This window comes from Gorilla gorilla, chromosome 23 (genome assembly GCF_029281585.2).
Source record: "Gorilla gorilla gorilla isolate KB3781 chromosome 23, NHGRI_mGorGor1-v2.1_pri, whole genome shotgun sequence".
In the NCBI taxonomy this organism is placed as follows: Eukaryota; Metazoa; Chordata; class Mammalia; order Primates; family Hominidae; genus Gorilla; species Gorilla gorilla.
Genome location: NC_086018.1, coordinates 36375554 through 36401420, shown reverse-complemented (window position 1 = coordinate 36401420; position 25867 = coordinate 36375554). Strand labels below are relative to the sequence as shown.

Genomic DNA, 25867 nt, shown 5'->3' with positions numbered 1-25867 from the left:
ATACCACCCCCCAAAAATTTTTGCCGCCCCAACACTTCAACACTATTTTATTTTTCTTATTAATATAAGAAGGCAGGAATGTCAGGCCTCTGAGCCCAGGCCAGGCCATCACATCCCCTGTGACTTGCACGTATACATCCAGATGGCCTGAAGTAACTGAAGATCCACAAAAGAAGTAAAAACAGCCTTAACTGATGACATTCCACCATTGTGATTTGTTCCTGCCCCACCCTAACTGATCAGTGTACTTTGTAAACTCCCACCCTTAAGAAGGTACTTTGTAGTCTCCCCCACTCTTAAGAAGGTTCTTTGTAATTCTCCCCACCCTTGAGAATGTACTTTGTGAGATCCACCCCTGCCCACCAGAGAACAACCCTCTTTGACTAATTTTCCATTACCTTCCCAAATCCTATAAAATGGCCCCACCCCTGTCTCCCTTTGCTGGCTCTCTTTTTGGACTCAGCCCGCCTGCACCCAGGTGAAATAAACAGCCATGTTGCTCACACAAAGCCTGTTTGGTGGTCTCTTCACACGGATGCATATGAAAGTGTCCTAAAGCGTAGCTAGGTTTCTTAGTTTTCTAGATCGTTTGGAAGCATTAAGCTGTATGTTTTAAGAAGCCTGGGTCTGATTTAGTTCAGGTTGATTCAATAATGTCTTCATCGCTTTTGAGTTGGTTGAATGACTTGACATGAGATTAAGCTCGACAAAAGAAAAGGCGAGGTAGCAACAGCTGCCGTCCAGGCCTGGCCACTAGGTAGGGGTCTTAGGAGGCCTTTTACCTTCTCTTTTGTGTATGTCAAGAAGGACATTTACAATGTTCTTATTTTACTGTACTTCTTTCCCCTGAAGTGGATGTTCTTTCTTGATTGATATCAAACAAGACTTAAAATGCTAAGTTTTATGATACTTAGACAATGAGTAATAGATGTAGTTTCTAAAAGCCTGTATGTGTCTGCAGTGACAAGTACAGAGGAATAACCTCATTGCTTTTTGTCTGAAAATATAACAGGCAGGCCACTAGTTTGTGCGTTTGTGCTTACTTAATGTGTGCTAAGAACTTTTAAGGTCTGTCCTTAATGGTAGATAACTTTTTTCCTTCTGAGAAGTCATATTTATTTTAGATATTGTTTTGTTCAGTATTCTGGAGACTAATAGTGTTTCATTTTGTTTCTTAACCCTGATGTTGCTGCCATTTTTAATCGGTTATATTTAAATTCAAGAGGTAGTAACTTATTTAAAATACAGTTGTCAGTAGTTACAAGGCAGATTTATCATTTAATTGTTATAATAGGATTAATAATCTGTTTGTTTGGAATTTTAATGATTTGGCGTGATGAGGAAAGCTAGTCCTTTAGAATTGTCTTTATTTGCCTACAGAAGGAGGAAGTAGAGGACAAGATATGACTTTTATTGGTGAAGGACACACACTTTTTTCTTTAGTGTCCCACTCTTTTAATCCTTTTGTCTTCACATTTTTCTAACGCTTTGCAGTTTGACCTTTGCTGTTTTTTAATAACTTGTGAGATCGAAGTTTAGCAGTTGTGTTGGGTTCCTATTCCCTTCCACTTCTTACTCAAAAAAAGGAACTAATACACCACTTAGAAAAAATTTGTAGAAAACTTTTCTCCCCTTTACCCTGAGGAATCTATTTTGGTAACAGGTCAAAATTTTTTTCCAGGTAGTAGGGGAGGAAGGAGGAGCAGTGAAGGTTTTGACTTTGACTGCCTTTACTTTTTTAAGGTGGGGGTAGTAGATTTGCATTTTCTTTGTGAGCCTCCATTTTTGGCAGGAAAAGTTCAGGGAGGAGTAGGAGCCCCTAATCCCCTTCCAGTGGACTTGTTTTGGAGGAAATATGAAAATAAGACTTAATCATCAAGTCACTTATAGACTGATGAAATAATTAAGCAATATAATGGCCTGGCAATGACTAAGTCGTTCTATCTCCTCATTGCAGGTACATGCTTATCACTTTTTTCTCTCTTAACAACGTTTATTATGAAATGGCATGTTTTCGCCACAGCAGGGTAGCCATTTCCCAACCCTGGAGCACTCTTAATTCTGAGATGCCTGATTAGAGCCTCAGGGGTCCCAAAAGATGTGCTGTTTTCCCACTTTATAAAATTACATTCTTTTCTCACAGTTGTCACAAATATGATATTGGTTGATAAGAACTTTGGAGTAGTTTTAATGACTCTTGACTGCCTGAAAGATGCCACTTTAAAAAAGGAGCTACTTTTAGCTGACTCTATTTGAAAGTAAATGATTGGACCCTTTTTATGTTTTATATGAAGCTTTGTTTCCATTTGCTTAAAAAAAAAAATTCAAATTGTCCCATCTCCTGTATGCCCATATGGCCTGTATGTTATAGATTTTGAGGTTGCTGGGTATGATTTGTTTTAAATGGTTCCTTCCTAATTTCCCATTTCAGTTTAATCCCTGAGCGGAATGTTTAATGAATGAACTGGGAAGGTGAAGCTGAAGGACTGAGCAATGGCTGTTTTCAAGCCTTAGAATTAGAAAGTAGGAATGAAAAACATGAGACAGTTGCATAAACTGAGTATTCCACTAATAAAATAAATGTAATAAGATTTTAAATCCAGTTACTTCAATTGAAATCTAAAAACAGAATAGTTTTTAGATTACTGGGATATTAAAAAATAAAAACCTGAAAGGTATTTACAGAACAGCTACCAACATGGAATTAAAGGAATCTCAATCTTGTTAAATATTCTAAAGAGTGAAGGGTTTGGTTACAGCATGTAAATTAAACTTGAGACAATGGCGGGTGGGGGGGGGGTCTTGATCCGCACACCTCTTCTCCAGATTCTGCGGTGGGGAGGGGTGTTAAAATTTAAATGCACTTGGAAGAAAAAAATTTATTACACAAAGACGGCAGGAAATTTCTTGAATTCGGGTGAAGGAAGCCTGATTATTGAATATCACTTAATGGCCTCATTTTAGAGGCAGTATAAAAACTTTTCTGAAATGCTGATGTTTTTGGAGTAAGGTGAACTGGGTTATTTTTCCCCAACCAGTAATAACAGACAAATTTGCAGTGGTATCTGGGGCAAAGGTTTTTGAATTGAGACCACGAGGAGAGATAGAAATCTGACTTTAAGAAAGTGGAAGAACAGGGACCATTCTTTCCTAAAATCTGCAGCTCACGATGACATGCTCAATTCTTGTAGACATCTATCTTCCAGATAAATAGGGGGGAAGCCCCCGCTAGCCAGCTGCCGCCACATATTACCCTTTTATATTTAACATTGGAATGCTTTCCATTTGAACGTTTGTTGACTGACTGTTCTGAACATCTCCATTACTTCCTGCCCAGGGTATCAGCATAATTGAGTTACTGGAAATTTGGGGACAGTTTGGTAATTTTATGATAAAGTTGAGAAAATTACTAAACCTGAAAAGACAGCTGAAGAAGTTGTATGACAGAGTTAGTTGGATTCCTTACTTAGCCTTTGTTCTTATTAAGCTTTGCAAAACTTGTTTCTGACCTCCACATGACTGTACTTCTGATAGAAAAGCTCCCCCAGACTCAGAAGCTAGGTTTTTAACAGACTCGTGTAGTGTTTCTGTATTGGTGTTCCATTATTTTCTGGTGTGTCTGGAAACCTTTGGAATTTAAAGTGTAGTTAAATGGACTGGAAATGTAGACTCTAGACATTTCTTGAATCAGCATTAGGAATAATAGTTACTTTTACTTCTACCTCTATCAAATAAGGATAACATAAAGCATCTCAGTTATACTGAAGAAGTGTTTTTCTTTCTTTTGTAATCAATATAGAGTTTTTCTTCAGTTTATAAATCGACTGAACAATGATTGTATTATTAATTGAAAGGAGACTTTTCCTCTTGATTTTGAAAGCAAACAGGTGACTGGAAAGAGCCAGATATACAACTTTAGTATGTAGTCAGCAAAAGATAGGATGGGGAGGGGAATATTTAAATCTTGCAGAAGAATGATCTTATGCCTTAAAAGGCATTGCCTAAGCTTGTATTTAGCTAGGTTACTTGAATTGTGTTTAATTCAGAGCGCTCATTGGAAAAAGTGGTATGGTGTAGTGGTTTAGTAGTGGGCATAGTTATTTGTGTGCGTATATATAGGTAGATAGATGTGTGTATACACACGTTCAGTGTTTTCATTGCAGAGAGTTAGTGCAGGTAAAGATAGAACAGTTTATTAACAGTTAATTAATTTGCTGAAATCTTTTTTTTTGGTGCAGTTAGGCCTGTCAGATTTTTACAGATATTTAAGGTTGTACTGGTTAAGTAGTAGTAATAGGAGAAATGGATAGCAATGCTTAATCTTGCTTAATTAAAGTTTTTAAAAATTCACTTTCCTTATATTATAACTTTTTTTCAGATCAGGATGTTTTTAAAAACCACTTTGCAGATGACAGTATCTGTTAATATTGAAACTAAAACTAGTATGTTATACTTTAAGTTCTTACTAAGATCCCTTAACTGACCTTAACTGATTTAGGATGAATTCAGGCAGTTTCTAGTTAATGACACTCAAATATGCTATATGATTATATTTTTATAGTACTTTGGTCTCTAATCCTATTTAAAATTGGTAATTTATGAACAATTTCAGTAAAATGAAATTATTTCCTTTACAAGCTTCCCAAGTTGAAGAGTTTAGGTTGTAACCTTAAATATAAACTTTGAATATTCCAATCTTTTTCTTCCGCTTAACTTGGAAGCATCTTTCCACAGCTAAATTAGGAAAGTTGGGTTGACCATTTAGCCTCATGGGTGTGACCCCTAGTAATTTCCTTGAAACAGTGTTGAAGAATTTAGAGCATTAAAAATAAAAAATAAAAAAACCTGTAGCTTTTTGATTGTTAGTAGATGGCTATGCAGAGTTTTCTCCACTTGTCAGATTAAGAAAAAATACTGTGTGTAAAAGACAGAGGAAAAACTTTCAGAGAAAATGTAAACTTCTAGCCAGGTCTTGGAGATAATTTTGTAGTTTTCAGGGTACAAATGCATTGGCCAGAGAATAGCAATTTAAGTTGAATTTTTTAATAACTCCTTATTTGGACACCTCAGTAACTTGGGAAAAAGTAGCTTTGTTAGCAGTATGACAAATTGTGTATAAATATAATTTTTCTGTGTTTTTGAGGACTTTGAATACCTTATTGCTTTGTATTATGGTAGATACATATTCCATATCAACAGTGTAAGATAACCTGTTAAACAGAAGAAACAAAGAGGCTGTGCTGTTTCTAAAAGTTAACAGTTTGAGTACATCAGGATGTAAAGAAAAATATTCCCAAGTTACAGTCATTGTCAGCAAAGTGGCTGTTGTACCTAGTTAGTTGTACTTAAGCACAGATTACTGTGCTTTTTATTAAGCAGTGTATAATGTGTCCTATTTGCTAATTTCAAGATCTACAGGTAGTGGTAGAATTCATGGTAGCTTTAGTCACAAATCAGCGTGTAATTAGTGACCTAAAGAACATCACACTTCTATTCCAGCCTTTTGTAGCAGTGTGGTTCCTACTGGATTTCAAAGATTATGCTATGGTAAATTTTAAAAGTATCTACTTAAATAATCCCAATAGAAGTTTCTTTCAAAATATGGCTATACGCAATAGCCCACTTGCCTTAGGTGTTAGGGGGTATATGAGTTAAGTTCTGTCGTTTACCGGAGTAAAGATTTTAAAATGTTTTTAAACATTGGAAACCATTTTTGTGAAGTACTTGTCAGTAAGCTTAGCGTGTTCGTAATGCTCACTTTCTTGCAAGCTAGAAGCATTTAGATTATAGTCTTGGATTATAATATCCTCCTTTTCTCCTCCAGTTCTTTGTCGAGAAAGACAATTTATCAGCAGTGTCATCGGTTTACTGCTGCCTTCTGTGTGCAGGAGTGTGGAGAGCGGGAGGCTTCTGGGAAGGCTTGTGTTTGTGCACACACCCCCATTCAATTGGAATGGTGATTTGCTGTTAGTAGATTAGAATTTCTATTTTGCTGTATTCTGTTATTAACATCTTTATTGTTACAACCACTTTAACGATTACTGATGAGCAAATTGGTTTTAAGCGATGGAAACCTGGTTTAAAGTATTATTCATTGTCTTAGAGTTTAAGGAAGTGTTTTGTCTAGTATGTTAGCAGTTTCTAAGTCAAGAGCTGAAGGCATTTGCTGTCAGAGATAGCCCTAGGATGCCCAGCATTTTTTGTTTTGGAGGGTCGTAAGGAGAGTGAGTATAAATCCAAATAGTGCAGTTTTTGTTTTGCTTGTGCCGATCATCTTTATGGTGTGATTAAATTCGATTTTTTTTATTACGCTCTTGAAATTGTACTCTTGAAGTTGCAGAATGGCAATTAGATGGCAGTCACTGATAGCCATGTAGAAGTTTTGATGAACATGCAAGTTAATTTTAATTTCTGATCAGTTACGTTTAGTGACTGTGGCCAAACATGTGCGTACTGATTCTACACGTGTGCTAATTCCGTGACGTTTATTCACCAGCTATGTGTCGCGTGCCTAATCCTGTGTCAGGCACCTTGTTCCAGGCATTGGGGGCAGCAGTGGACAAGGCAACAGAGTCTCCATCCTGAGGTGTTACTTTTAGAAAAAGACAGTTACAAGCAAACAAACAGGATGGTTTTAGATCTGGACAGAGGTTTTCAGAGGAAGTCATCCTTGAGCTGTCACAATGCTTTGGGGGTAGGGTGTGCTGGGTAGTCAGGGATGGCACATTTGGGGTGCCTAAGGATTGCTGTGGCCCTGGGAGCCTAGGACAGTTGGTCACAATTGACTATTAGAGTCAGTCTCAGAAGCTTTCCTGGAGAAAGAATTGCTGCTGTTTTGCCAGGAGGGTTTCCTTCCCCATCTGACCACACAAGAAGACCCCTTGGCCTAGAATGCCTGCCCTCATCTCTGGGTCTCCCAGGCTGTTCACCATCCCAGGCAAAGTGGAAGCTTCCTCTGTCCTAAGATCGTTTCCCACTTAACCTCCTTCATTGTCCTTCACTGCAGAGAAATAATCCTACAAGGTCTTGTGTGGAGAGTGATGGTAACTTCTTTAACCCAGATAATTGAGAATTGGAATCAAAACATCTGTCTATTAATAAATATTTTCAGTAACTAAGTTATGCTGTTTCCCTGAGTGGGAAATAACACTCCATCATATTTCTTTTTTTTTTGGGCAAGAGGGGGGAGTCAAAGTCTCGCTCTGTTGCCCAGGCTGGAATGCAGTGGTGCGATCTTGGCTCACTGCAACCTCCACCTCCTGGGTTCAAGTGATTCCCAGTTAGCTGGGATTACGGGTGTGTATTACCATGCCCAGCTAATTTTTGTATTTTTAGCAGATAAGGGGTTTCACCATGTTGACCAGGCTGGTCTCCAACTCCTGACCTCAAGTGATCCACCCACTTCGGCTTCCCAAAGCACTGGGAGTACAGGTGTGAGCCACTATGCCCGGCCTCACGTCATATTTCTAATCCCGAGACTGTAGAGCTGGTGTCTCTTTTTGGAAAGGATGTCAGTAGAGAAGTGGAGTTCCCCAAAATTACAGTTTCACATATTAGTCAAGTTTCTAAAATACAGTAATAATGTTGAGAGCTGACATAGGGACTTAGTTTTTTTTCAAATTCTCACCTAACTTTGATTTTGCTAAATAAGGACAATACAAAAAACCCAAAAAACTCCACTATTGCCTATTGCCACTATTTGATTTTTTAAAAAATAAGCGTATTTTAGCATCTACAAGTAGGAAGGACCTCAAATAAATGAGTCTTTGTTCTTGGCCAGGGAAAACAGCATTGTCAGCATTTGATAACTGTTTTTCTAGGGTATGTGCTGTTATTCAGTTAAAACCTTGCCTGGGACGCTAGCATTCAGTAAATACTTGTTGAATAAGCAAATGAAACTTAAGCTTCTATGTATAGAAACCTAAGTCACCTCACATTCTGATTAGCAGAGTAATTGAATATTCTTTTCAGTGTGTAGATCTATCCCCAGAACTACAGAATATTGGAACTGTAAAGGCCATCCTATAGTTTAACCAACTGCATTAAGTAGATAACAGAAAGATGTGGTATGTGGCAGTGACAACTTGAAGGTTGTGACTAGAACTCGGGTCTCTGGAGTGTTCTATTATATCACACCAAGCTGGTCACCAGCCCATGTGTTGATCCTCCATTGTGATAGCAACAAAGAAAAGAATTCAGGACATTCTTTCCTTTACCCTAATCCTTGATCTTCAGTCTTATTTAGAAAAGCTTAATGTTAAAGATCTAGTTTATTCAAAACTAAAGATAACAAGGAGTATGAGAATTTCTATTTCAAAGTGTAAAGGAGGAGATGTTTCCTTGGCTTCTCTGAGCCTACAGGCCTTCCTTGCTCTTTAAGGAAGTAGAGAGAGGGAGGAAAGTAAAGTATGCTTTTGTTTTTTAAGGTTACTTTGCTGCGAGTAGTTTGCATGCCTTTTGGTTTTCTTGGGTGGAATTAACTGACTTAAGTTTTAAGTAGTTGGGACTCTTTAGAAACAATGCCTATCCAATGTTTGCCATAAAGGCAGAGGGTATTGGCTTTAGAAGTTAATTCTTCTCCAGGAGTGAAAATTAGCTTCTAAACCAGAAGCAGCAGAGCTAAATAAAGTAATTTTCCACCTGGCCAGTGCATGATGTGAAAGGTAGGTTAAAAGAATGAGAGGACCCATTTTCTGATGAAAGACTAAGCCATGTTGAAACCGCCCTGTTGAGGATTTTATTTTAAATCTATACATTCACAAAGGAGCTTTGTCTATGTCTTTCCCTATTTGTTGTTTGGACTAGGAAGTCCTACCCAGTGCTTGTTGAAGGCAGAAAGTTGTTGAAAGCAAGCCGGGATTTGAACAGTGGATTGAGGTTTCGAATATCCAGTGAACCAAAATATATCAGGGTTCCCCTGGCCAAGATGAGTGACCATTCTGAGGTGTTACGTATTTCTTGAATGGGGATTTTAGGAAAAGTTTCTGTATTTCTGTGCTCATTTTGTTGACCTCTGTATGTGCAAAATCTCTAAGGGGGTGTTTGGGCACTTAGATTTCTTGGATGCAGATTTGTTTGTATATGAAACAAATTTTAAATTGTTTTGTATACACTGGATTTAAAATAGTTTACTAAAGTGTTTTAATGTTTTCATCTTAATTTTCACAGTTCTTATAGTCTTTAGATTTAGGGAGGCTGCTGATGGCATCCACATGTGCATTTTAGTGGCATTTAAAATGTATTCAGCTGAATTTAACAATTTCTGATCTAAAACTTGACATTTTAGATTTAAGTCGGTAAAGCACTGATTTAAACTGGATTTTAACTGGATGAAATTCTGATTTAATAAGTGTACTGACTGGATAAAATGCCAGTGATTTAATTAACAAGCACGTTTAACAGGATGCCCTATATATTAGTTAAAAGTGAAGCAATTGAATTAGGTACCATTTCAAAATGGTTGCTATACCCACTCACTCTCTCCATCCTCCAATTATGGTATATTTTGAAATGGTTGCTTTTCCCTTTTCCTTGTGTAAAGAGCCTGAGGAAATTTTCCTCAGCCTTCATCGTGAGAACCTGGTGGGGTTTCTGGAAGTAAAATTCATGAAAGTATAAGGGGCCCCCAAGACGGGACTCCAACAAGTTTTTAACTCTCAAGCTAGTCCACACTCAGCCACCAGTAAATTTATTGATTACCATTGAAGTGTTCCTACCAATTACTGGCTCTGTGGCTTCTGCTCTCAGGTAAACTGTGATTTTCTATAGTCACCCATCTCTCTCGTTTTTGAGGAAGTAGTTTACCTGTGACCTCTATTCTCGGACAGATCTAAGAAAAGTTGTTGATTTTCAGTTTATCTTTTTTTCCGTTGTGAAGATGTGAGTGATGACTTCCAAGTTCTCTACGTGTTGGAGTGGGAACTGGAAGACCTAATTAACTTCTTAAGAAACGGTCAAACTGTTTTCCAAAGTGGATCTAGCACTTTACATTCCTGGCATTGTTTGAGAGTTTCAGTTTCTCTCTATCTTTGTCAACACACCATCTTTCTAATTTTAGATATTCTAATAGGTATCTAGTGGTTTCTTATTATAGTTTTAATCTGCATTTCTCTAATAGCTAGTGATGATGACCATTTTTTCATTTGCTTATTTGCCAGTTGCAAATCTTTATTAGTGAAGTATCTGTTCACATATTTTGCCCATTTTTCAAAAGTTGGGTTGTTTTCTTACAATTGAAGTTTATTTTTTCTTATACTCAAAATTTTAGTTGACACATAATAAATTGTACGTATTTATGAGGTACAATGTGATGTTTCAGTACATTTTACATTGCATAATGATCAAATCATGGTAATTAGCATATCCATTGCCTTAAACATTTACCATGTCTTTGATGTAAGAATATTCAAAATCCTCTCTTCTAGCTAGAATATGAGTGTATTTTAAATGTACAACTATTTTTCTCACAATCCTATAAAATTATAGCTTGAGTCAATGAGTTATCCCCCCAAGTCCTATCAACTTTGTCTGTTTTAGTGAAATTTAATATTGTCTAGAAAACACTAAACAAACATAGTTATTCAGAGAGGATAACTGAGCCCTCTGGTTATTCTCTCTAACCCACAAAGGAAGCTGAACACTTGATGTCAACTTCTTCATCAGAGTAAATAATAAGAATCCCCTCCATTACATACAAAAGAAAAAATAACTGGAGAGATAGTCTCTGCTCTGAGGTTATTATCCTGTGGTCTTTGGTTTTGGTACATTCTCCCCTACCCCATGCCCTTCTCCCTCACCTTTAATGAGTATCTGTATGTATGGCAGAACAGTATGTTTTTGTTTTTTTTTTTTAATTTAAGTTTTAGGGTACATGTGCACAATGTGCAGGTTAGTTACATATGTATACATGTGACATGCTGGTGCGCTGCACCCACCAACTCGTCATCTAGCATTAGGTATATCTCCCAATGCTATCCCTCCCCCCTCCCGTCACCCCACAGCAGTCCCCAGAGTGTGATGTTCCCCTTCCTGGGTCCATGTGTTCTCATTGTTCAATTCCCACCTATGAGTGAGAATATGCAGCGTTGGGTTTTTTGTTCTTGCGATAGTTTACTGAGAATGATGATTTCCAATTTCATCCATGCCCCTACAAAGGACATGAACTCATCATTTTGTATGACTGCATAGTATTCCATGGTGTATATGTGCCACATTTTCTTAATCCAGTCTATCATTGTTGGACATTTGGGTTGGTTCCAAGTCTTTGCTATTGTGAATAGTGCTGCAATAAACATACGTGTGCATGTGTCTTTATAGCAGCATGATTTATAATCCTTTGGATATATACCCAGTAATGGGATGGCTGGGTCAAATGGTATTTCTAGTTCTAGATCCTTGAGGAATCGCCACACTGTCTTCCACAATGGTTGAACTAGTTTACAGTCCCACCAACAGTGTAAAAGTGTTCCTATTTCTCCACATCCTCTCCAGCACCTGTTGTTTCCTGACTTTTTAATGATTGCCATTCTAACTGGTGTGAGATGGTATATCATTGTGGTTTTGATTTGCATTTCTCTGATGGCCAGTGATGGTGAGCATTTTTTCATGTGTCTGTTGGCTGCATAAATGTCTTCTTTTGAGAAGTGTCTGTTCATGTCCTTTGCTCACTTTTTGATGGGGTTGTTTTTTTCTTGTAAATTTGTTTGAGTTCATTGTAGATTCTGGATATTAGCCCTTTGTCAGATGAGTAGGTTGCGAAAATTTTCTCCCATTTTGTAGGTTGCCTGTTCACTCTGATGGTAGTTTCTTTTGCTGTGCAGAAACTCTTTAGTTTAATTAGATCCCATTTGTCAATTTTGGCTTTTGTTGCCATTGCTTTTGGTGTTTTAGACATGAAGTCCTTGCCCATGCCTATGTCCTGAATGGTAATGCCTAGGTTTTCTTCTAGGGTTTTTATGGTTTTAGGTCTAACGTTTAAGTCTTTAATCCATCTTGAATTGATTTTTGTATAAGGTGTAAGGAAGGGATCCAGTTTCAGCTTTCTACATATGGCTAGCCAGTTTTCCCAGCACCATTTATTAAATAGGGAATCCTTTCCCCATTGCTTGTTTTTCTCAGGTTTGTCAAAGATCAGATAGTTGTAGGTATGTGGCATTATTTCTGAGGGCTCTGTTCTGTTCCATTGATATATATCTCTGTTTTGGTACCAGTACCATGCTGTTTTGGTTACTGTAGCCTTGTAGTATAGTTTGAAGTCAGGTAGTGTGATGCCTCCAGCTTTGTTCTTTTGGCTTAGGATTGACTTGGCGATGCGGGCTCTTTTTTGGTTCCATATGAACTTTAAAGTAGTTTTTTCCAATTCTGTGAAGAAAGTCATTGATAGCTTGATGGGGATGGCATTGAATCTGTAAATTACCTTGGGCAGTATGGCCATTTTCACGATATTGATTCTTCCTACCCATGAGCATGGAATGTTCTTCCATTTGTTTGTATCCTCTTTTATTTCCTTGAGCAGTGGTTTGTAGTTCTCCTTGAAGATGTCCTTCACATCCCTTGTAAGTTGGATTCCTAGGTATTTTATTCTCTTTGAAGCAATTGTGAATGGGAGTTCACTCATGATTTGGCTCTCTGTCTGTTGTTGGTGTATAAGAATGCTTGTGATTTTTGTACATTGATTTTGTATCCTGAGACTTTGCTGAAGTTGCTTATCAGCTTAAGGAGATTTTGGGCTGAGACAATGGGGTTTTCTAGATATACAATCATGTCGTCTGCAAACAGGGACAATTTGACTTCCTCTTTTCCTAATTGAATACCCTTTATTTCCTTCTCCTGCCTAATTGCCCTGGCGAGAACTTCCAACACTATGTTGAATAGGAGTGGTGAGAGAGGGCATCCCTGTCTTGTGCCAGTTTTCAAAGGGAATGCTTCCAGTTTTTGCCCATTCAGTATGATACTGGCTGTGGGTTTGTCATAGATAGCTCTTATTATTTTGAGATACAAATGAATTAAAAGGAGCAACCAAGGAGGCACCTGCGAAAGAAAGGTGAGTAATAGATAGTTAAATAAAGTCACCCATCAGCATAAGTGTGCATAGAACTATACACACACACAGGCACACGAGCAAATATATCCATCCATCCATCCACACTTCTCTTCAACACACGTACACAAACTAATCCATGCACATGATGGAAACATAGACCAAAGAGAAAGGAGACTGATGGACATTTGTGGAATTTACTCTCAGGAGCCTGCATGGCCATAGAGTTTTTTTTTTTTTTTTTTAACAGAGTTTCCAATTCGTCTCATTGTAGCATTTGTTAGTAACTTTGCATCCTTCTTTGGTGGAGTTGTATAAAAAGGAGCTGGTCATAGGAGAGTTGCCTCTTCCTGTTAGTGTATTTGCCTCCCTTAGTTCCTACTAAGCAGTTTTTTTATGGGACTCAGATTTCTGACAGAAATTAATTGGTTTCTGTCTAGAGTAATAAAAGCTAATTTTCCAAAAAAGTAAATTTAGAATCATGTCTCCTATCTGACTGTATTCTTTTATTGTCCTCTAGCCCACACACAGGTGAATTTAAAGGAGCAGCCCTGGTGTCACCTATCAGTAAAAGGTGAGTTATAAATACATGAAGACACACGTATGCATAAGAGTGCACAGAGCTATACACACACCAAGCACATACACAAATATGTGCTTTCCCAGTCATGTGAAAACCTCTCCTGGAAATAAATCATAAAGTTGTTTAAGTAATATGGAAAACCTGATTCAAGTTAATTATAGTGTAATGCTCAAGAAACCTTGCAAAATGAATGAGATTTTACAGAAGGAATAAAAGGATTGTGTTTAATCAGTGGCTGATTAAGGAAACATCTAGGTGAGAATTCTGTAGTTGCTCATTAAGCAATAGCATGTGAGTTTTGTATGTAGTATTGATTTTTAAGCTAATAAATAAATTTTTAAAAGAATTTATTTTATAGGACGTTGGAGGCATGGGCAAATTAAAATGTATTTCTATTATTATTTTTATTTGAGATGAAGTCTCGCTGTTGCCCAAGCTGGAGTGCAGTGGCGCGATCTCGGTTCACTGTAACCTCCATCTCCTGGGTTCAAGCGATTTTCCTGCCTCAGCCTCCTGAGTAGCTGGGACTGCAGTCACGTGCCACCATGCCAGACTAATTTTTTTGTATTTTTGGTAGGGGCGGGGTTTCACTATATTGGCCAGGCTGGTCTTGAACTCCTGCCCTCGTGATCCACCCGCCTCAGCCTCCCAAACTGCTGGGTTTACAGTCATGAGCCACGGCACCTGGCTAAAATGTATTTCTAATATGTACATTGGTTTAATTTATGTATAATTTAATTAATCTCTGATTAACTGACCATTGATAAATGAGTCTCTGTTAATTGTTGGACTTTACTTACTGGGCTTATGTGGTAGGATTTGCATATACCCTCACTTATATATGTATGTATTTCATATTTATGGAAAATCTACTCCTTTTGGTGCAAAAAATGTATTTGCTAATAGTGTCAAAAAAGAGAAATCCATTATATGTCTATGTACCTTTTTACTCCATCAGCACTGCCTTCAGTGAAATGACAACAGTAACACATGAACGGACCTTCCACAAAATTTGAGGTTTAAGTAAATAAAAAGCTAGATGTAAACACACACATAGACACACACAGAAGTAAATACACACATAGACACACACAGAAGTATACATGCAGAAAAGAGAGATTCAGATTTGGGAAGTTCATTGTATGGAGCATCCATAACAATACAGAGTGTTTTAGACACTGTTTTCTAAAGTCTTATTACTGTAGTATCTGCAGGTACCTTTCTTTCTTCGATCTAGTTGGATAAAAGAGGAATAGGTCTTAAGAGGAATGCTTCTTATTCCTATTCCATTGGTCACCCTTATTTAGCAGCACCCTGAAACCTTAGGAAAATATGAGAACGTGTGTATTGTATGACACTCTACTAGAGTAAGCCAAAAGAGGCAACAGTCCTATTTGGTGCAAGGAGGAGGTAACAGTGGGCAGGGAGCTGAGGAGCTCTCAACAGAAAAGAACAAAGCTAATAGACCCCTGGTCTCTTCGTCTGTTACCACATGAGGCTACTGCCCCAAAGGTAAACCCACCATCAGATTGTATGGAGGCCCTGCCTTGGGTCTGTAGTTACTTAACCCTATCTGAGGGGCAGGAAAGACATCCATGATTGGTGAAGAGTTACTAGTGGTATTTGAACGTGAGAAGGCAGAAAATTACAAGGGCAAGCAAGGTGGGTGTTTACAAACTGAAGTTGATTTTATGTAAATTTTGCCAGAAACACTAACTTGGGGATTAGGTTTAGGAGTAAAGAAATGTATATAAACTTGATTCATTAAGTTTTTTTCACAGGCTGAAAAATTTCATTACAAACATCTAAAACCTCATTTCCAGAGAAAAATTAAACACCATGTTTCAAATAAATAACTGATTTATGTCCATTTTTCAGGGTAACTAGATTATAAATTGTAGAATAATTATTGCTAATTTGTATCAGAAAATTAAGTCTAGGATAACATGTGGAGTCTTGCTATGTTCATTTTTAATCCTTTAGCTATTACCCCATTGAATTAAAAGGAGTAATGTGTGGTAGAGTCATCAATGATGAGCGAGATTTCAAAATACAGAGAGAAAGAAGAGAGGTATATATTAAGATTGGTAAAATTCACTCACAAATGAAGTAATAAAGAACTGCACTTAAATTGTGGTTCATTAGATTGTTAAGGCCCAAGAGCACCTTTACATAATATAAGGTTTTCTTCTAGGAAAAAATGATATATTAATAGTAGATTCCAAATCATTGACATATACATTTTCAGAGTTCAGCCAGTTTATAAATGTAGAGCAATTGTACATAATTTCAACCAGAAAAGTATGTCTCTGAAGTCACTTGACCTGATGTGTACCTTTTTAATCATTAGCACTGGCCCGGATAAAATGACGTCAGTAGTCTTTCACTAATTTGATATGTCTTTAATATAACTCACCTTTCAATGGTGGTGTCATTGAAAACTACTGATGTTATTAATTTGGGTCAGTGCTAAAGGATATATCTACACACACACACACATATAACACATGTATATATGTGTGTGTATATATATACACAGATATATCTTTTAGCTATATATGTAATATATATAGATATATAAATATGTATTTGTGTGTATATAGATATACACATATCTATATACATGTCTACATATGTGCATATTTAAATGTGTATATATATCTATATATACATATCTATATATAGATATATTCTTTAGCACTGACCCAAATTAATAACATCAGTAGTCATATATATATCCTTTAATATATATATGAGCATGTGTGTGTATATATATGTAAACATATATGTATATATCCTTTAGCATATATATGTATATATACACATATATAGTTTATATATACATATATGTGTGTGTATATGCAGGTATATCTTGTTTTATTGTGCTTTACTTTATTGCCCCTCAGATATTACTTTTTTGTAAACTGAAGGTTTGTAGCAACCCTACATTGAGCAAGTCTCCTGGTTTATTTTTCCAACAGCGTGTTCTCACTTTGTGTCTCTGTCACATTTTAATAATTCTTGCAATATTCCAAACTTTTTATTATCATATCTGTTATGGTGATCTGTGATCAGTGATCTTGGATGTTACTATTGTAATTGTTTTGGGGCCACATGAACCATGTCCATATTAAGATGACAAGCCTAATCAATGACATGTTTGTTCCGACTGCTCCACTGACTAGCCATTCCCCCATCTCTCTCCTTCTCCTTGGGCCTCCCTATTCCCTGAGACACAACAATATTGAAAGTAGGCCATTTAATAAGCCTATGATGGTCTCTGAGTGTCCTAGTGAAAGGAAGAGTCACATGTCTCTCACTTTAAACCAAAAGCTAGAAATGATTGTGAGGAAGGCTAGACTTCTTGCACCAGTTCAGCCAAGTTGTGAATGTAAAACAAAAACAAAAACAAAACAAAACAGAAAAGCCAAAAAAACTTCTTGAAGAAAATTAAGACTGCTACTCCAGTGAACATACAAATGTTGAGAAAGCAAAACAGTCTGATTGCTAATATGGAGAATGTTTTAGTGGTCTGGATAAAGGATCAAACCAGCCACAGCATTCCCTTAAGCCAAAGCCTAATCCAGGACAAGGCCCTCACTCTCTTTGATTCAATGAAGCCTGGGAGAGGTAAGGAAGCTGCAGAAGAAAAGCTTGAAGCTAAAAGGTTGGTTCATGAGGTTTAAGGAAAGAAGCCATCTCCATCCCATAAAAGTGCAAGGTAAACAGCAAGTGCCGATGCAGAAGCAGCAGCAAGTTATCCAGAAGATCTAGCTGAGATAATTGATGAAGGTGGCCAAACTAAACAACACATTTTCAATGTAGACAAGATAGCCTTTTATTGGAAGAAGTTGCCATCTAGGACTTTTATATTTAGAGAGCAGAAGTCAACACATGGTTTCACATCTTCAAAGCACAGGCCAATTCTCTTGGTAGGGACTAATGAAGCTGGTGACTTTAAGTTGAAGCCAACAATCATTGACTATTCTGAAAATCCTGGGGCCCTTATGAATTATGCTAAATCAAGCAAGATGGGTGACTAGAGATGCCTGGTGCTCATCTCCCCTACAAGAAAGAACCGAGGCAAGAAATACACATCTAAGATTTGATTAGAGTATCAAAGGGATAGTCCTGGAGTGCAGCAAAGGAGTGGAGACACATCTGTGGTGACTGGAAGTTGCCACAGCATGGAAGCACTCAGCCTGTGCAGCCCCTTCTGCTCCATCTTTGGCCCAGAGACAGGAGGGACTTCTCATTGCAGGGTGAAGGTAGGCAGAAGATCCCCACCAGCCCCACTGCCATCACAAACACAAAGTCTTCACAACAGGAGAATCTCACAGTCTTTGCAAGCCCTCAGGCCAGTTTGGAGTATTGCCAAGAATTGACACAACTGCATGTCCTGGACTAGGAGTACAAGGTGAAGACTTCCCACCCCCAGAGACTTAAGCTGCAGCAACACAGCACCATCTTGAGACCAGAGTCATCTCTTGAGTGTGCCCTCCTCTGGGGGCCAGTAGCCACTGTGCCAGTCCAGCACTGGAGCTTTATCTTCAGTACACCAAGCCCACATGGGTGGGTTAAAGCCACAATCCCAGCTGTGTGGAGGTTGGTCCCAGGACTGGCTGTAACTCAAGTAATGCAGTGCAGGGAAATCAACCCCCACCACCACACTTCCAGACAGAGGAATAATCTGCAGTCCCATCCAGGGTAAATTCACTCTTAAGACAGCCAAACCACTACATGCCCTCTCCCAAGTGGGAGAGGCCCCTAAGCCTCTGAGCAGCTGATACACCCCCAGGTCAACAGAGTGACTATGAGCCCATGCTCAGGACCTGAGAAACAGCCTTGCAGGCCCCATCCACCACAGACATGCTCCTGGCCTGCCCAGGAGCCCTCTGCCTTTAATAAGGGCCTGAGAAACAGTCCCACAGGCTGCCCCCAGCAGGCACACCACCGAGTGGGCCTTGCACCTGTCTCTCAGACCTGAGAGACAAGCAGTTGTGTATGCCCAAGTCTCAGGGCCGAGAAACAACCCTGGGAGTTTACTCTGGCCAGCAGACTGTCAGGCCAGCTAAGCAGCCACATACCTATGTCCCAGCTTGAGGAACAGCCCTTTAGGCCACCCCCCACAGAAACACTCCCAGGCCAACTACTAAGCAGCTGTGCAACCTTGCATGAGCCTGAGAAATAGTCCTGTATCCATTCCCAGCAGATGCACCTCCAGACCAGCCAATCAGCCATGAATGTCCATGTCCTGGACCTAAGAAAGAGCTCCATGGGCTACTCCCAGAAGACATGCCCTTAGGCCAGCCGAGCAGCCTTGTGTCCACATCCTGGCTCATAGAAGCAGTCCCCTGGGCTTCCCCTGGCAGGCACCACCCAGGCCAGCTGAGCAGCAGTGTGCCCACATCCTGAGCTAGGATAGCTCTATGGACTACCCCCAGCAGACACACATCCAGGACAGCTGAGAAGTCATTTGACTGTATCCCAGGCCTGAGAAACCCCCCTCTTGGCCAGCCCTGGCAAAGATATTTTCAGTCCAGCTATGCAGCTATGCAGCTATATATTTGGCCCATGAGTTTCCCCCAGCAGACTGGCCCCAGGCCAGATGAGCAGCTGTGTACCCACATACCAGGTATGGGAAACAGCCCTTCAGGCCACTCCTGGAGTGCATTTTTCCAGGCCAGGCAAACAGCTGTGTGCCTGCATCCTGGGCCTGAGAAACTGTCCTGCAAAGCACATCTGGCAGTCATGCCCTGCTTGAGCAGCTGCATCCCCATGCTCCTGGCTAGAGTGACAGCACCATGGCCAGCCGCATAAAGCCATACTTCAAGTTTTCTGACCCACTGTGTGCCTGCACACACCCCTACCCTGAGAAACAGCCCAGTGAGCCCACCCCTGGCAAGGCTGCACCACCATCACTACAAACTTCCTTAACCTAGGCCACTGAGTAACTTGAAAATGTTACTAGTGTGGATCACAGCTGAATAAACTACATGGAGACTACACTTACTGCATCCATGTAGAACCAAGGCCAGTATACCCCAATGGACAGACATCCAAGACCCATTCATACAAATAAATTCATACAAGTAAACCTACTCCATAAAATTGGAAAAGGTGACTTTTTCACCAGATGCATAGAAATCAATTTAGAAACACAGCAACCGTGAAAATGCAAGAAAACATCTCACCTACAAAGGGAAATAATAATTATCCAGTAATAGAACCAATCATAAACATATGAAATGACAGAAAAAAGAATAATCTTAAGGAAACTCAGTGAGATGTAAGGTAATACACATAGACAAGTCAATGAAATCAGGAAAACATGATTTGAAAGAGAAATTTAGTAAAGATACAGATATCATAAAAATAACCAAACAGAAAAGCCCTTAAGAGCTAAACAGTTCAATGGATGAAATGAAAAAATACAATTAATGGCTTTACAGACAAGAACAAGCAGAAGAAATAATTTCTGAACTTGAAGACAAGTCTTTTGAAATAACACAGGCAGGCAAAAAAGGATAAAAAAGAATGAAAAAAGCCTACAGGATTTATGGGACACCATTAATTTGATCAGATATTCATATTATGGGCATTCCAGAAGGAAAAGTGTAGAGAAAATATGAGGAAAACGTATTTAATAAAATAGCATGAAACTTCCTAACTCTTGAGAGAGAGCTAGACATCTAGTTCCAGGAAGATCAAAGAACCCCAAATACATTCAACCCAGACATTATAGTCAAATTGTGAAAAATCAAAGACAAAGATTTTTTAAAATAGCGAGAGAAAAGTAACACACTTATAACGGAATCCCCATTAGACTAACAGCTGATTTCCCAGCAGAAACCTTAGGCTAGAAGAGAATGGGATGATACATTCGAAGTTCTGAAAGAAAAAAATCTTTCAGCCAAGAATATTATACCCAGCACAGCTATCCTTTACAAATGAAGAAGACATAGAATCTGTCACAGATAAACAAAAACCAAGATAATTCATCACCACTAGACCAGCCTTACAAGAAATGCCCAAGGGAGTTTTACATCTGGAAATAAAAAGATGATAACCACCATCATGAAAACATGCAAAACTTTAAAAGTCACTGTTAGAGTCAATACATAAAGGAGAAAGAGAAAGGAATGAAACCTTATCACTACAGAAAACTACCCAACTTCAAAAGTAAACAGGAAGAAAGGAATAAAGCATATACAAAACAACCAGAAAACAATAAAACGTTGCAAGTAACTCCTCACCTACCAATAATAACTTTGAATGTTAATAGATTAAATACCCCATGAAGGATATAGACTTACTGAGTGGATTAAAAAATAAGACCCAACTATATTTTATCTAAAAGAAACTCACTTTACCCAGTAAAGAAACACATAGACTGATAATGAAGGGATGGAAAAATATATTCTGTGCAAATGGAAGCCAAAAGTGAGCAGGAATAGCTATACTTGTATCAGACAAAACAGAGTTCAAGTTAAAAACCATAAAAATTGACAAGATTATTATGTAATAAGGGTTCAGTTCAGCAAGAAATATAATTGTAATATGTGTATAATTGTAAATATGTATGCAGTCAAACACCAGAGCACCTAGATATATAAAGCGAATATTACTAGATCTAAAGAGGGAGATAGACCCCATTACAATAAGAGTTGGGCACTTCCGTATCCCACTCTCAGCATTGGACAAATCATCTAGACAGAAAATCAACAAAGAAACATCAGACTTAAACTCCACCATAGACCAAATGGACATAAACATATACAGAACATCTCACCTAACAGCTGCAGAATACACATTCTTTTCTTCAGCACATGAAACATTATCCAAGATAGACCGTATGTTAGGCTACAAAACAAGTCTCAACAAATTTTTAAAAATTGAAATTCTATCAGGTATCTCATCTTACCACGATGGAATAAAACTAGACATTCATAACAAGAGGAACATTCAAAACTATACAGACATATGGAAATTAAACAACATGCCCTTGAGTTACAATGAGTGAAGAAAGAAATTAAGAATTAAATTTAAGAATTCCTTGAAACAAATGTAACTAGAAACACAATATACCAAAACGGGACAGAGCAGAAGCAGTTATTAAGAAGTATGTTTTTAGCTTCATCCATGTCCCTACAAAGGACATGAACTCATCATTTTTTCAGCAAACTATCGCAAGGACAAAACACCAAACATCACATGTTCTCACTCATAGATGGGAATTGAACAATGAGAACACTTGGACACAGGAAGGGGGACATCACACACTGGGGCCTGTTGTTGGGTAGGGGGAGGGGGGAGGGATAGCATTAGGAGATATACCTAATGTAAATGATGAGTTAATGGGCGCAGCACACCAACATGGCACATGTATACATATATAACAAACCTGCATATTGTGCACATGTACCCTAGAACTTAAAGTATAAAAAAAACAAAAGAAGTGTGTTTTTAGCAATAAATGCCTGGATCAAAAAACTAGAAAACTTTCAAATAAACCACTGAACAATTCTACCTCAAGAAACTAGAATAGTAAGAACTAACCAACCCCCAAATTATTAAAAGGAAATAAATAATGAAGACCAAACAGAAATAAACATATTTGAGGCAAAAATTACAAAAGGTTAACAATAAAAAGCAGGTTTAAAAAATATCAACAAACCATTAGCTAGACTAATTAAGAAAAAGGGAAGACCCAAATAAGTAAAATCAGAAACAAGAAAAAGAGACCTCATAACAGATATGACAGAAATAAAAATAATTATTAGAGACTATTATGAGCAACTCTACTAGAAATTTGAAAACCTAGAGGAGGTGGACAAAATCCTTGACCCATGCGACCTACCAAGACTAAACCAAGAAGAAATAGAAAACCTGAACAGACCAAAAGCAAGTAATGAGATTGAATCAGTAATAAAAAGGCTTTCAACAAAGTCCAGGACCTGATGGCTTCACCACTTAATCCTCACTTGTGAAAGGAAGAGTCATTTGCCACAGCAAACTTCATTGTTGTCCTATCTTAAGAAATTGCCTCAGCCACTCCGACCATTGGCAACCACCACTCTGATCAGTCAGCAGCCATGAACATGGAGGCAACGCCCTCCACCAGCAAAAAGACTATGACTTGCTAAAGGCTCAGGTGATCATTAGCATTTTTTAACCAATAAAGTAGTTTTTAATTAAGGTATGTACATAAGTTTTTTGAACATAATGCCATTGCAAACTTAACAGGCTACAGTGTAGGGTAAACATAACTTTTATATGCACAGGGAACCCAGAACATTTGTGTGAGTTGCTTAATGCAGTTTTTGCTTTATTGCAGTGGTCTGGAATGAAACCCACAATGTCTTTGAGATATGTCTATACACATATTATTTATATATTATATATCCATATACATATTCTTTTATATATCTTTATATACATATATATAGAAAGAGACAGAGAGAGAAAAGAAGATAAAAATATGCAAAATTCAGTGTTGGGAGTATCCATGAGGAAAGAGTTTCTGGTTAATGATTGTAATTTTCTTTCTTAAATATTAGGTCTTCCAGTGAGCTAAGTCATGTTTACTATATCCTTTAGATTCATGGGATTCTTGTTATTCAAATATATTTTTCATCACTATTTTGTGTAGCAAATATCTAACGATATATTTTTGCTTTTTTTTTTTTTTTTTTTTTTGGTGGCTAAAGAATGTTAGAACGACTTTCCAAGTTTGAAGTTGGAGATGCTGAAAATGTTGCTTCATATGAGTAAGTCAGTTTGAAGTTCGAAAGGAGGGAGCCATTGATGGATCTCTTTAGTTAAACAGGGCTTCCGCTGAGGCAAGAAGGAAAAAGGGAAACTATGGAAAGATATCAAAATGTATGGGTGGGAGGGTACACTGTATTTACTCCAGTTGAATTCTTAGACAAGTATTATTTTGAAAAAAATTTCCATCCATTCAGAAATAAATGTTCTTCTAGCTTGAAAATGTAAAAAGTATTCTTAGAGGAAATTAATTCCATTAAAAGTTTTTTTAAAAAAACAGGAATGCAGAATGCTACTTAACTCATCAATAGTGAACGTTTCTCATTTTTACTGGATATGGTGTGATTCCCAATTTTGTAGATTTTGCCTATGAGCAAATAGTATTGATAGGAAAAGCCAACATATTTTGCTGACTAAAGACCTCTTTATGGTCATTGGGATTTTATTCTTATTTGTTTCTAATCTCACTAGAGTACTTCCTGTTGCACTGACCTGAAGGCATTTTATCGTGTACTCACTGTAATGAAACAATACATTCTTAAACTGGCTTGTGTCTGAACTGCAGACATATTCAGGAGATTTTTCTTCTGCTGCTTTTTTGCCCAGTTGTATAACCATTCACCAGCTTGTGTCAATGCTGGAGAGGAAGTACTGCCATAGAGGAAGTTAACTCACCATGGTTGTAAGCTGTTGGTGTCTAAACAAAGATTGGAAACAAAGAGGGCAAATACAAATAGTTCTTCAAATTACTCTGAATTTGCCATTGAATTAAACTGTGTCTGCAGATTAGCTGTACATTTTCTGTAATGGAGCTGCCCAGGGCTGAAACAAAATTAGATTAAGCAAGGCAAGCATTTCCTTCTTTCCCGACTCCAAACAAAATAAAGCAGGTTTTCATTTTATTTTATTTTTAAATTACAAAGTCTCATTACGTAGATATAGGAGGAATTTGCAGTAGTCCCTGTGAGAAATGCTGGTGTTTCATACCAGGGGGATGATACTGGATTTATAGTAAAAGCTGGAATCAGTGCTTGGCTTTGGCCTCATATATTCATTCACCTGATACTCAGCAAGTTACTAACCCTCTTTAACTTTCAGATTATTCAAATGTAAACTGGCTATAATGCAATCTATGTACTGGATATTGTATTGTAAAAAATTAGTAATAAAACGAAAATAACATGCAAAAATACTTTGAAAACTGTAGATCTGTAAATAGGTTTTATTCTAAAAACTGAAAATAACGTAGGAGTTCATTAAAGGAAAATCAGAAAATACAATCAACAAATCTACCCACATATAGTCATTCTTAAACTTTGATGCATGCACTTCTAAGTTCTTCAAGCATGTACTTTTTTTGTTTACAGATATGAGACCATACTTATTCTTTTGTAAATAACCTTATTAATGACATCATGGTTTTTTTTGTTAATATATATTCATGTGCACTTACAACATTTGTAACAGTTGTGTGATATTTCATGGTGTAGATGTGCTATAATTCATTTAATAGTCAGATATTGCTGAACAATTAAGTTTTTTACAAGTTTTTAACTGTTACAAAAATGAATATATTTGAGGCTAAATCTCTGTATATTGTTGGTTATTTGCTTGTTATAAATTCTCAGAAGTGGAAATTCTGTATCAAAGGGAATGATTGTGACGCTATTGATATTGATATGTGCTTTAACATCAAGATGCAAAGTGTACATTTCTCCCCTCCCACACTTAACACTAGCCATCATTGATTTCTCTGATATTAGTAAATATATTTGTTCTAATGCACGTTCTTTGACACACCTTCATTTATCCTTTTCTGTCTATGGACTGAAAAGTTAAATCTATTGATCCTTTTTCTATTTTATGTAATATAAGCAATTTCTCCCAGGTTGTCTTGCTTTTCACTATATAAAAGCATTTAATCCTCATGTAATCAAATGTATCTGTACTTTTCTTTGTGATTTTGCCTTTAATGTTATTGTCAGAAAGTCCTTCTTACCCCAAGATTTTAAACATATTCACCAAAATTTCTGTTTTGAATTTATTTTCTTCATTTAAATAAAATATCTGCCCTGAATTTACTTTGTCTTAAGGTATGAAGTGTAGAAATTTACTTTTCTCCTAAGTGACTCATAGTTTTTTCAGCATGAACATGTCATCCCCCTGTATTGTCCTTACCCTGTTTTAGTGATCTAGAGGGAGCAGGAAGACCAGAGTCACTACAGTGTTTTTCGTGCTTTGCATCATGGCCGCCTCCCTACCCCCAGAGTCTGCACAAGAGAAAAATGTGTCCAGTGGGAGAGATAGCACCTGCCTTCAATACAAATCCCATTTCATTAAACACGGTCTTGTTAGTGTCATGTAGCTTCCGCCTTCTATTGATAAAAAATGAGTCGTGTTCATAGTTAATATTTGTGCTTTTAATTCAACTTTGATATTGGAACTTTTAGTGTTTTAAGGTTTAGTATCTCATATCT

At 37.6% G+C, this 25867-nt stretch overlaps 1 long non-coding RNA gene across 1 annotated transcript in view; it reads left to right on the top strand.

Moving 5' to 3' along the window:
- LOC129529504 (uncharacterized) overlaps window positions 1–25471 on the top strand; it is a 32362-nt gene extending 6891 nt beyond the window's left edge. The window contains exons 3-4 of the long non-coding RNA XR_010133148.1: window positions 13560–13613; window positions 23333–25471. This is a non-coding gene — a long non-coding RNA (uncharacterized lncRNA). The remainder of the gene's footprint in view (window positions 1–13559; window positions 13614–23332) is intronic.
- Window positions 25472–25867: the final 396 nt, after the last annotated feature.